Raw genomic sequence first — 13,171 nt, 5'->3', positions numbered from 1 at the left:
GTCTTTTAATTATTATTATGCGTTTTTTAGCCAAAATACAAAAAACAAAACAAAAAACAGTCATTTTCTTGCACATTGTTTCTGAAGAACTGCAGTGATTAGTTAGAATTTTGCCTCTGAGTTGTGAGTGGAACTGTTGCTGTGGCAGTTTTAATCTTAACTTTCTTACCGTATGTTCTCCATCATGACAAAAATGCCACAAGAACATGTTAAAAACACCAAAAACACCATACTCCTCAGATCTGGGTCTTTAAAATCTAAGCTTTTTGTGAGATCATCTTAAAGAGTAAACTTTGTATTGTTTGTGCAGCTGATAGTTGCATCACTGTGGTCTTATTATAGTTATAATAATCAGTGTGACAATTGGCAGCTGCAGGTGGTCTTACCAACCCTCACCAGACAACCTAATTTAACCTGGTAATAAATCTCTGTGCCCAGTTGGCCATTTTAGCTGTTTGGCACAGGGCACTGTAAATTCCCCCTAATTAGATCCTCCCTCTACTCCTCCCACTCTGTTTCTCCATCATCCCTCCTTTCTCAGTCTTCCTCGCTTTCCCCCGTCTCCTCCCCTGCTCATTGGTACATATGCTCATACACCTGGCCGGCATCGTTACCTGTTTACAAATGACCGGGCTGGTTCTGCTAGCTTCAGCATCCACTCCACGCAGCACTGAATCTTTTCCTCTCTCTAACCTCCCTTGTGTCATAATTAGACCTCAGAGCTCATGTTTGCATTATATTAGAATACACAGGTACACCTTGTGTTTCTCCCTCTACAGTGATTTGCTCTATACCCCTCATGCGCGCCGCCATCCTCTCTCTTGACCTTATCCGCACAGAGGTTTGGAGCTCAACCGCGATGATCTCTTTTTATTTTTCCTTTTCCGGCCAAGCAGCGGCAGTCACTGGAGGCAGCAGCAATTTTCTCCTTTTCGTTCCTTCATCTACAAAATATGAGTTTTGAGTGTGTCAGGGGTATCGGTGTCAGGGCTAATGGTCTCTAGCAGGGGCGCCGGCCTAAAGATTTATGCCTCAAATTAGTGAAATGTGATCAAACAGCAACCCAGTTAATCATGCAGGACCCACGTTTATCCCTGTTTTATCTACAAGCATAATTATAGACACCCATTGCTCTGACAGGCCAACGGCAGGCCCCTGCAGAGTGATATTGGGAGGGGGGGCTGCCATGCAGTGTTGTCACAGTGATAAATGCCTTGAGGGTGCAGGGAGTGTTTTAAACATGTATATACTTAACACCCCTTTGTGAGTGCTTCCATTGAAGGCGTGACCCCTACAGAACCGCTGCGACTGTGAAGTGGATCAGCTCGGTAAATGAATATCAGGTCCTTGATCCTCACTTTTCAGCTTCACAATCTCGAGCACTTTGGCCGTTTGGAACAATTTTTGACATAAATCCAATTCATCATATGACTTTCCGATTCATTATGTGCTAAGTGTTGACTGGTTAAACCCGGCTCTATCACTCATTCACTTCCATTTCAGCTGCTTCCTCCACAGCCTCGTGCAACTTGGAGAGCAGGAGTGGGAATCATCCGGCACTATTCTGTTATTCCAGGCCATTACCATGTGCCAAGCTGGGAAAGAGATCCAGTGATGTGTGCTGCAGTTTGTGATTGGAGTGGATCTTCTTTCCCTCTCCCCCTCTGACAGTCATTTTAAACACTCGTTTATGCAGCGCTTTTAATATCAATAAGAGAAGCAGGCAGGCAGGCGGGGAGGCAGCAGTTTCCTACTCACACACTCACACTCAGAGTGACACATGCGGCCTGGCTAGAAATCAGCAGCCTCCATCTCCCTGGTATGACAGGGTGTGGTAATTATGTCTCTGTGAGAGTGTGTGCTGTTTGCTGGGTGAAAAATGATAATGGGGTGATTTTTAAGTGCCATATCTCCCGCACGGGTAATGAAAAGTACTTTTAATCCAGTTTGGAGGAAAGGAGGGGTGGAGGAGAGGAGTGGCTGGGGAGACGAAGCAGAAGGGTCTGTTGTGAGGGGAGGAGAAGAGGAGGAGTGGAGGAATAAGAGGGTGCTCTGGGGGTGGAGGCATGCTGATAGTGGGAACGAAGGAAAAGGGAGAGATGGGCAAGTTCTGTAGGGCGATGGTGGGAAGAGGACAAAATGCAGAGCGATTAGAGGTTTCAAAGCAGTCCGTTGTGTGTGTTTGTGTGTGTTTGGTGGGGTTGAGTGTTGCTGTGCCAGAGAGAATTGCATAAACACTGGCACTGAGCTCAGCAATTAGAATAATTAGGAAAGACTGACAAGCTTTTAGTCTCTTTCACTTCTCATATCTTTTTTTCTTCTTTCCTTCCCATTTCTATTATAGTTGCAAATGTGTCAGACATTATTAGATCACTTATGTACAGTTTGCACACAGGTGCATTTCCCAGAAGTCTGCAATGGTCAGTTGCAAGCAAAAGTGTAGCTGTGTCAGCCCTCATTTCTCTTAACTATTGTTAGGAGAAATGAGGGCTGCGGGTCTTGTTTGATTTCTTCCCACAATAGACCTCAGATTAAAGCAAAACATGCATGATGCAGTTTTCCTGGAGGCTGCACTTTAAGCCATGTAGTTCCCTGATAATATTATTCCAGAGTCAGGCTTGTCGCTCTCACACCTCAGAGGTACAAGAAAAAGGCCTGATGTAGTGAATGTAGAAAGTTGTGTGTGTGAGGGAGACACGGACAGAGTACACTAATCACTTCACACCCCATTACCGCCTTTGCCTGATATGTCACACTTCATTATGTACTTAGGTCTTTGGTGCGTAAAGATGTAAAGACTGTGTGCACATAAGAAGCATGCTTCAACTTCAAAGAATGTAGTTTTACCAGCTTTTGCTTTAACATTTCCTCCTTGGCAAGTAGTATGGCTCTATTTTATATATCTTTCATGTGTTGTATGTATATTAAAGACCCAATCTAATGAAAATTATGTTTTTGGTGTTTTAAAAATTGTTCTTGTAGCATTTTTCTCATGGTGGAGGACATATATAAAGAACATTAGGATTAAAACTGCATTTCTGAGTTTTCGTTTATTCAATTCATGGTGAATCAGGAGCAGATGAAAACATATTGTTTGAAAAAGCCTTTAGTTGTTACGTACAAACTACAATCAGCAGGCAACAAGCTCCCTGCTCCGCTCCATTCTGCTGCATCCACTTGCAGACAAATAGATCCATATACTTTTTTGTTTTTCTTGTCTGAGCTGTATGACTGGATAGCTCCAAAATTTCTTGTCATTTTTGTTGCACTGGTAATGATAGATTGGGGGTGTGACGGGCTGTAAACTGGTTGGAAGAGAGTGTGCACAAAGGGATGATGGGAAGCGAGCGCAAGCGTACTCTTTGCCAATGGTCCCGCCTACAAGTCGGAGGCAAATTTCTCCTGCTGCTCCGCAGAAACTATGTCCAAGAAAATGACAAAGATTTTTTATTTGCACTAAAATGGCATAATCATAATTGAAAGACCCCCCGGGAACACTTTAAAAATAGATCAAAAGATGATTGTAGTGGGACTATCAGAAAAAAAATTATATTGTCTACTTATGAAACATTAAAACTCCTAAAACTTGCATTCTTCATGATTGTCAGCAGATTAATTAGTATGATCTGTATTCAGGAAACCTCCTAGCACCAAATAAAGCTCCCTGGCTGAGCACATACATTTCTGTATAAATCTGCTTTAGATTTTATAATGGGGGCCAGATAAATGGAGAGTTTATTTGTCTTCATAACTTACACGATCTCTTGTGTGTGATTCATAGGTCAATTACTCAAAAAGCCACCACTGTCCAAACATTTATTCCATTGTTTAAGTAGCCTTTGTATATAAATCCATCATAAAGTGCTTTGTGGGGGCTGTGTGTGAAAGTGTCCGTGTTTACACGTGCACGTTGACGTGCTCGGACGCGCATGCCCCACATAAGATATGTTTTAATTCGTGGTAAACAGACAGCAGTGCAGCCGAGCAGGTTTGTTTTATCAGAGTGTGTTTATCTTAATTCCCCTCCGTCTCTTTCAGTCCGACCATCCATTACCCGTCTGGAGGAGGCGGCGTGTTCTCACGTGCACCACCAACAAATATGCGCACTTACCTTGGTGCTTAAATTATGATGATATAGCTGTGTGGGTGTTGCTTGTGTCTTCGTCAGTAGTGTTTGCTTTGTTGTCTTGTTGTCGGCAGAAGAAGTCAAAGAAGTCCACTGTGACCTTGGCTGTGTAAACAGGTTTCTAAAGAAACTATCAGTGGAGGAGATGAGCTGCTTTGACAGGAACCTTTATACAGGCTCACCATGCATACACGCACACATGACATTTCTCACATTTTGTCTCATTGCGTGTGCCACACACACTGACCTGGCGTGGGGGAGCATATGAGAAAAAGAGCTGGCATCTTTGTCTATATATGGGAGATGTAGACTGTATGCATGCTTCAAGTACATCACCCCCTGCAAAGAAAATGACAAGTTGTTTCGAGGGGATGACCCTCTCCCCATGCTGTTTTTCTTCAGGGTCGCGTCCTGCTCTCTTAACTCCCGACCCTTCACCTTTGACTTTAGTCTGTCAGTCAGCGGACGCCAGAACTGAGCTGACAGCTCCCAAAGCCCACTGACCCCAAAAGCAGAAAGAGTGAAAGAGAGGAAGCCAGAGCTTTGACTGTCAGTCTCTTGTGGAGGCGAGGCGAGAGACGCACATTCTACCTGTTCAGTGATGGGAGAGAAACAAACAGGGCTTCTGTCGGAAAAACATGAAAACAGTCATCAAATGAAGCGAAGTAAATGGAGATTGAGGGAGTGTTGTTTGTAAGGAATGGAGGACAAATATGGTTGAACTTGGCAAGCGGAGGTCACACTCTGCCCGAGGAGACAGGTGCCTCAAGATTGGCCTCAGCATTAGTTGCCTTTACAGACACACACACACACACACACACACACACACACACACACTGCACACTGAAGTCTTATAACCACAGGACGCAAAACTTGTGAGAACACAACTCTGACTCTCATATCCTATTTATACATCCCTTCCTGTACATTACAATCCTATTTAGTGCGCCCTGCTTCCTACACAATCTTATTTATGGACTCAGCCCCTCCCAGCCCCCCCCAAGCACAGCCCTCTTTCCACTCCTGAATCCTATTTGTGTGCCCCCTCCTCCAGTATGCAGGTGTCATCCATCCAAAAGACTGCGAGTTAGGTGTGTGTGCTGACTTAGAAGTAAATGCGTGTATTTGTGTGCTCGCTGCTGATTTGTGTGGTAATGCATCTTTGGAATTGGGGTGTTTCATGCAGAAAAAAAGAGAAGCATTGTTTTTTTTCCTTTTTTGTAAAGCTGGTTCTCATCAGCTTAGTAGTTCTTTTAAAGTCCCACTCTGATCATCTTTTAAGCTCTTGTTAAAGCGTTTCCAGTGGTCTTTTAATCATTATCATGCTCTTTTAGTCAAAATTTAAAAACATGTATCGTTTTCTTGCACATAGTTTCTGCAGAGCAGCAGTAGTTCATTAGAAATCCGCCTCTGAGCTGTGGGCGGGACTGTTGCTGCTGGGACTTCCCAACATCCATGTACTTATAAGCTCTCCCACTAACTTACAGCCCCTTACAACCCCAACCTAACATTACCAGTGCAACAGAAGTGGAGAGCAATATAAAAGCTAACCAGCCGTACAGTTTTGATTCAGATGCCAGCTCAGATAAGAAAAACAAAGACGTACATAGATAGAGTTGTCTGCAAGCGGATCCAGCAGAATGCATTGGAAGCTTGTGATTTGTAAATTCTACGTCACACTTACACGCTTTTTTGGATCTGGTCCTGTTTCACAATGATTTGAACAAAATAATACTCAGAGATTCAATTTTAATCCCAATTGTATTTATATATGTACTCCATCATGAGAAAAATGCAACAAGAACGTGTAAAAACACAATTTTCATGAGTGGGTCTTTAAAATTCATTGTGTGTATGACACAGCTCGGGGGGGGTCAGGAATTAGAAATTGACCGTAATCTGATCCAGTGAAAGTAGATTAAATCTGCCTCTTGTTAAGCCATTGTAATTTCACTTGTGAACAATAAATAAAATTAGCTGAATGACAGAAAAAGCTGAGGCATATTTGTAAAAAATATATTCCTGATGCAGCCATTAACAATATTTATTCCCTTTATAGCTGCTTCAGCAAACTCACCACAACAGATGAGTCAAACTGTCATCAATGGTTGAAATTTTCTATTAATTCATAAAATCAAACTTCAAATTTACATCATTCTGTATTCTTTCTGACATTTTTATCCATTATAAAATGTATTTGAGGGCGTTAGAGTTCTTTTTTTTAGCTGATTTAGCACATGGACATTTCTTTTCATTTTATTTGACCTTTTCTTTGATTAGAAAAGGCACTTTGATTTTACTTATTGCTTTGAGTTGACAGGCTAATGACTCAATTTATTTGCTATATTAGGCCTTTTTTAAAAACTTTTCTATATTGACTGTCTTCCATGCTTTTAGAATAGTTTCTATTTTTAATACTTATTGTGTTTTATTTTATTTTTAACTGTGTGTAACTGGAGTGTTGTTTCTTTTTGTTGATGGCTGTTTAATGCAGATGTGCAGCTCCAATCTTCTCAAAGCAGGACTAGATGGACCTAAGGTTTTGTTTTTTTAGCTTTGTCCTTATTTAACTTTTGGTCATTCTCTTGTTCGGGTTTTTCCCGGCATCACACCAGCTTTGTATTTCCAAAACAGCACTGCTGTTTCACTTAGTTAATCTCAGTATGTTTGTGTTGATCATTTTAGTTAAACGGTTTAGTTTTGTCATATTTGTCTGGTTTTCTGCTTGTGGGTCATTCAAAAACAAAATCTTCATGACTTGATTTGGTTACATTAAAGGTATCAATACATTTGGGTAGTAGATACATTAAAATGAGTTTGATTGTCTTAATTTAAAATTATTTTCTTAAAAATATAATATATATTTTTGGGTTAAGTTACATTGTGATTTGTATTGGTGACTTTATTAGTATTTATATTTAAAATATTTTGAGCTCCTCGCAGCTTAATCCTTTTTTTTTCTTTTCTAATTTCAAACATTTTATCATCTCTGAGGTTCCTGTGTTTCAGTTTTCCTTGTGTTTGTTAAAATGTTCCCATCCATGAGGCACGTCCTCTGCATTCGGTTCCGCGTCTCCTCTGGTTCCACGTCCTCTGCATTCGGTTCCGCGTCTCCTCTGGTTTCACGTCCTCTGCATTCGGTTCCGCGTCTCCTCTGGTTCCACGTCCTCTGCATTCGGTTCCGCGTCTCCTCTGGTTCCACGTCCTCTGCATTCGGTTCCACGTCTCCTCTGGTTCCACGTCCTCTGCATTCGGTTCCGCGTCTCCTCTGGTTCCACGTCCTCTGCATTCGGTTCCACGTCTCCTCTGGTTCCACGTCCTCTGCATTCGGTTCCGCGTCTCCTCTGGTTCCACGTCCTCTGCATTCGGTTCCACGTCTCCACTGGTTCCACGTCCTGTGCATTCGGTTCCACGTCTCCTCTGGTTCCACGTCCTCTGCATTCGGTTCCACGTCTCCTCTGGTTCCACGTCCTCTGCATTCGGTTCCGCGTCTCCTCTGGTTCCACGTCCTCTGCATTCGGTTCCACGTCTCCACTGGTTCCACGTCCTGTGCATTCGGTTCCGCGTCTCCTCTGGTTCCACGTCCTCTGCATTCGGTTCCACGTCTCCACTGGTTCCACGTCCTGTGCATTCGGTTCCGCGTCTCCTCTGGTTCCACGTCCTCTGCATTCGGTTCCACGTCTCCTCTGGTTTCACGTCCTCTGCATTCGGTTCCGCGTCTCCTCTGGTTCCACGTCCTCTGCATTCGGTTCCACGTCTCCTCTGGTTCCACGTCCTCTGCATTCGGTTCCGCGTCTCCTCTGGTTCCACGTCCTCTGCATTCGGTTCCACGTCTCCACTGGTTCCACGTCCTGTGCATTCGGTTCCGCGTCTCCTCTGGTTCCACGTCCTCTGCATTCGGTTCCACGTCTCCTCTGGTTCCACGTCCTCTGCATTCGGTTCCGCGTCTCCTATGGTTCCACGTCCTCTGCATTCGGTTCCACGTCTCCACTGGTTCCACGTCCTGTGCATTCGGTTCCGCGTCTCCTCTGGTTCCACGTCCTCTGCATTCGGTTCCACGTCTCCTCTGGTTTCACGTCCTCTGCATTCGGTTCCGCGTCTCTTCTGGTTCCACGTCCTCTGCATTCGGTTCCACGTCTCCTCTGGTTCCACGTCATCTGCATTCGGTTCCACGTCTCCTCTGGTTTCACGTCCTCTGCATTCGGTTCCGCGTCTCCTCTGGTTCCACGTCTTCTGCGTTCGGTTCCACGTCTCCTCTGGTTCCAGGTCCTCTGCATTCGGTTCCGCGTCTCCTCTGGTTCCACGTCCTCTGCGTTCGGTTCCACGTTTCCTCTGGTTCCACGTCCTCTGCGTTCGGTTCCACGTCTCCTCTGGTTTCACGTCCTCTGCATTCGGTTCCGCGTCTCCTCTGGTTCCAGGTCCTCTGCATTCGGTTCCGCGTCTCCTCTGGTTCCACATCCTTTGCATTCGGTTCCACGTCTCCTCTGGTTCCACGTCCTCTGCATTCGGTTCCACGTCTCCTCTGGTTCCACGTCCTCTGCATTCGGTTCCACGTGTCCTCTGGTTCCACGTCCTCTGCGTTCGGTTCCACGTCTCCTCTGGTTCCGCGTCCTCTGCATTCGGTTCCACGTCTCCTTCGTTCTTGGCACACTTAAACTTTGTCTTATAGGAAAGGCGCTTTTATTTCCAGTGAACCATAATTAAGTTAGGAGTTCATTTCCCTAATTTTTTATTTAAGTGGTTAACTTTGCCCTAATTTCCTCAGTTTGAAGCAGGAGGATCTTTGTGGTTGAAAACTTTTAACCTACTTCATGTTGGACATCAGTTCAAAGGAAGGTTGGGACCGAATCAGGATTAATTTTTTTCAAATGTTTCAAAACCTAATGATTACATCATTTATACTGTCAGCAGCTCAGCCTGCTGTTCATCTAGAAAGTGGAGTTGCATAACTAGTGCTAGTGCAGTTCCTGAACTAGTGAACTAGTGCAGTTTTTGTTGCACTAGTTAGTTACTGCTAAAGAAATAATTTAAAAGTTTAATAGAAGAGAATTTTACAAAATATTGGAGAATGTTCAAAAACTGACACTTACTGTGGTACTTCCTCATTTGATTTTGTTTTTCCAAATCTCAAATTCACAGGATTAAGTTATTTTGTTGTTTTTATTAACAGGTGGGTGGGTGTATAGACAGAGTTGTCAAACTCTAAGCTTCGTTTTGTTCAGTCCGTAAAAGCCAATGTTTCTTCCAATCAGTATGTGGTCCCGCCACTTTTCTTCACTGTCCGATAAAGAATTTAATTTCAGTTAGAAATATAAATACATGTATCTATAAATGTTTCTTTTTAAACACAAAGTGTAATATATTTTCTTACTGCCATTTGCCACTACCAATAAACTCATTCAAGTTTATTTTAAACACAATTGCTGGTAATTTAAGAAAATGGTTAAGGAAGCTTTAAAATCCTGTTAACTTCATTTGGAGAAAAAAAACACATTGTTTTTAAGTTTCTGTGTTTGACCAACAAAAACAAAAAAGACCAGAAACAATGAAAAAAAAACATGACAAGTCTTCCAATTTTGCCTTCTTTATTTCACCAATCGTAATGCCAAATTTATAAAAACCAGTTAGGGGACGTGCAAATGCTTTTTAATGGACTGTTTTTGCTTTAGAAGACCTAGTACGCTTTGGTGTACTAGGTCTCTTAATTTAATTTTTGCTTCGTCAGAGTTGCAAAAGTTCATGTAGAAAGCTGTTTGAGGTTTGGACGGTCCTATTTTAACCGATTCTTTTCAAGAATTTTAAATCCCAATTTATCAAGAAAAGCTAGGTTTCGGTATGCAACAAATAAACTTTGAGACACGTCTTTAAGATGTGGGTGAAGGCCAAAGGGCCTGGAGAAAACCCACATACGTGTAACGGGACCAGATCTGTCTTTTTAACTACAGACTATTGGTTGTCCCTAAGTTTCTTTCCCCCCTGTGTTCAGTTTGGGTTGGTAGCCCTTTCCTAATGCGTTTTTCCCTTTATACGTTTGGCACATGCTTTAGCAATATGAATCCTCATTTGATCTCAGTTATGTCTAATATTCTTTTATTGTTTGAGATCAGTTATGGAAATTACAAAGACTTTATAAATGTTTTCTTGATTAGCTGATTTAAACGGAATGCTAACACTGTGGTTTCTATTTGCTTATTTTCGGAAAATAGTCAGATTCCCTAAACACTATGAAAGCTTGTTAGACGTACGCTTCTAATTAAAATGATTTTTGCGATTCTAATTTTACGTTTTTACAGATGAATTCAAAAGCCTTGCCTGGTTTTTGCACGTCCCCTCCTAGTTTTTAGGTTTTTCTTTCTGCTCAAGCTCTCTCTGAAGACGACGGCAGGGGGGTTAAAGGAGCCGCAGAAAAAGTGTGCTAGCAGCACACTGTAACAACCCCCCCACCAGCACCACCACCACCAAGCCAAGGAGTCCTGTTGAAAAGAGAAGAACAGCATGTCAGGAAATGACACTGCTGTAACATCTACAGCTTTATTTTGGGGACATTTGTTTTTTTTACATACTGTCGTGATTGTCTAGGATAACAACTCACCAAAATGTGAGACCCCGAAGGTCCTGCCAACTCTCTCTGGAGGACATCCGCACACGGCATCCACGAAGGTCACAACAACACAGACGAGTCCCGGTCACTGGAACAAGGAAAACGAGGCAGGTCTTTCCGGGAGAGTCAGCATTAGCACAATCAGTGGAGACAGAGAACCCAGAAGGCATTTAACGCCAGTGAGGAGCCTTTCTCCAGTTTTCCTTTTACTAGTTAACTAACTTTAACCATCTGAATTTTCAATTATACTATACTACATTTCTTTTAACATTCTGTTTTTTAACGCTGCCTAGTGCCGTTGTTTCCAAACATCCAACCAAAAGGAGACTGAAAAAAGGAGTGTATCGTTTAAGTTTGGGGTACTTTAGCAAAAGTGTTGGTAAACACAGGACCTAGTAATCATGGGAAATGCCACTTTTTAAACCAATTCCAATTTGAAATCTGGCATAGTTTCCTACGTAGTACTAAGACTAAAAACTGAACCAACTTTCATTTTATAATATTGCCATCATTTGCCCCAACTTGCAGCTAAACTTTAGTATTTGTCATTTTCCTTTACACTCTACATTTATATTCTAAGGTCAATTTAGGCTTGTGACTTTTGTTAAGATTTCTAAACTTTTTAAAAATTCAGACTTTTGAGTTCTCTGTCCCTGTGTGTGTGTGTTTGTGTGTGTGTTTATCTGAGCCATGGATGGTGGAGGAGGTCTTGCAGGTTGGGGCGCTGTTTTTCAGAGGTATTTAAACATGCTTGGAAAAAGTCTTGGCATTCTGGAGAAAGTAAAGAAAAGTAAAGTAAAGTAAAGATGAAGGTCAGAGGCCAAGCATCCATGCAGAGACAGATAATTTCTTACCTTCTGACAGTTCATCGTCAATCATCTGATCCCCTTCGAGAAAATGTTTTGTGGAGAAATCGTTGCAGTAATGGAGGGTTTCATACAGAACTACTCCAAGCTGCCACACTGTGGTTGGTCCAGGGCTACAAAAGCCTCTAAATGCTTCTGGGGGGGCATTTATGGGAGTTCCTGGAAAAAAATAAACAGTAGTCGTATTCATGGTCATTTGACATGTTTTTATTTGTAGATGCAGATCTTCTACCTGAAAATCTGAGGATGGAATCCTTTTCTGCCATGCAGCTCACTCCAAAGTCTATCAGACGAGCTTGTGGTGTATTTGTGTGGGTTTGAATGAGGATGTTGTTAGTTTTGATGTCTTGATGGAAGATATTTTTGTCCTCAAGGTCTATGGCTGTGCGAATTAGCTGCTTCATTATGATCTGAAAGAGATAAAAAAGAAGTAATAAGCTGAGGCAGCAAAGCGAAAAGCCTCCTTCTAAAACAGCACTCACGCCGGCCTCGTCAAGATGCGTTCAGGTTCACTTCCAATCAAAAGTCTATGTGAATGTGAGTTTTGGGCCGTCACCTTTAAAACTCTCGCTATGCATTTTTTTACGGCCGTTTTCAAGCTCCATGTACAAAACGCACGACCATTGAACGTGTGTTGCCAGTCAAACCAGGTTGAGTTCTGATCAATTGGGAACTTGGATTTAGTTGTGAAGTATGGATGATGCCTGATCATTGCATGATCCCCTGCAATTCACAAAAGTTTACATTTTGTGCCCAAATCGAGAGATTTGCACTGCTTCAACATTTTGCACCAAGCCCCTTCCAACGGTAGGTGGCAGACATGGGCTGGGAAATAGTGGATAAAGGAGAAGAAGCCCGCCCCTGCTTGTCCAGTGTGAACACCATGGGCTAAATGCGTGTTCAAGAAGCCGCGTTTAGCACGTTCTTGACCACGCATCACATGCCCAGTGTATATATAGCTTTCTGAACCTGCTAAAAGCTACTTTTGCTTCTGCATCGAACACTTAACCACTTTATGAAACAAGGTTGCATTGAATAAACGTTTCAGCTTCAGGAAGTTTCTGCAGAAACGGACAGAACATCTCAAACCAACACAGACTGCACACGGGCCTACCTTGGCTTCTTCTTCTTGCAGTGTGCCTCCTTTGGTATCAAGGTAATGAAGTAGGTCCTCACAAGGGATTGGTCTCTCCATGACCAGGAGGATTTCTCCACCGATCTCGTACCAGTCCAACAGGGCTACTGGCGCTGCTTTTCCATCTGAATGAATGGATTCATCTTCTAACATTAACATTATGGCCACTTCAGAAGGAACCATTTTTCCATTGCCATCATCCTGAAGAATCCAAACAAAGAGAGCATGAGGAAGAGAAGCACAGAAACCCATTTAGAACAGAGATACTCAGAAGAATTTGGCTCAAGCAACTTACCATTTTTTCATTTGGGATTTTCCGTTTGAAAATGTGCTTGATGGCGACCTGCAAGACACAAACAAGAGCATTTCTGACTGTGAGTTGACTGACAGGAGACAAACTGGGATCATTTAGATTTCCCCTCCATCAAAATCTATTTAAATTT

The 13,171-nt window shown here is 42.7% G+C and overlaps 2 protein-coding genes across 3 annotated transcripts in view; one reads left to right on the top strand and one right to left on the bottom strand.

The window, feature by feature from the left end:
- wwox (WW domain containing oxidoreductase) overlaps positions 1-13,171 on the top strand; it is a 161,989-nt gene that overhangs the window by 124,458 nt on the left and 24,360 nt on the right. The gene's annotated exons all lie outside the window — the stretch shown is intronic.
- The window catches only part of LOC105354240 (transcription factor Maf), a 70,670-nt gene continuing 67,193 nt past the window's right edge, over positions 9,695-13,171 (bottom strand). For both annotated transcript variants that reach the window (XR_002290325.2, XR_002290326.2), the window contains exons 6-11: positions 13,024-13,071; positions 12,708-12,929; positions 11,826-12,003; positions 11,582-11,752; positions 10,719-11,498; positions 9,695-10,599 (exon numbers count right to left, since the gene is read on the bottom strand). The gene's annotated coding sequence lies outside the window, so the exon portion shown is untranslated. The remainder of the gene's footprint in view (positions 10,600-10,718; positions 11,499-11,581; positions 11,753-11,825; positions 12,004-12,707; positions 12,930-13,023; positions 13,072-13,171) is intronic.

Source organism: Oryzias latipes, chromosome 6 (assembly GCF_002234675.1).
Source record: "Oryzias latipes chromosome 6, ASM223467v1".
NCBI classification, from domain to species: Eukaryota; Metazoa; Chordata; class Actinopteri; order Beloniformes; family Adrianichthyidae; genus Oryzias; species Oryzias latipes.
Note: the sequence above shows the minus strand (reverse complement) of the source record. Positions and strands in the feature narration are given on the sequence as shown.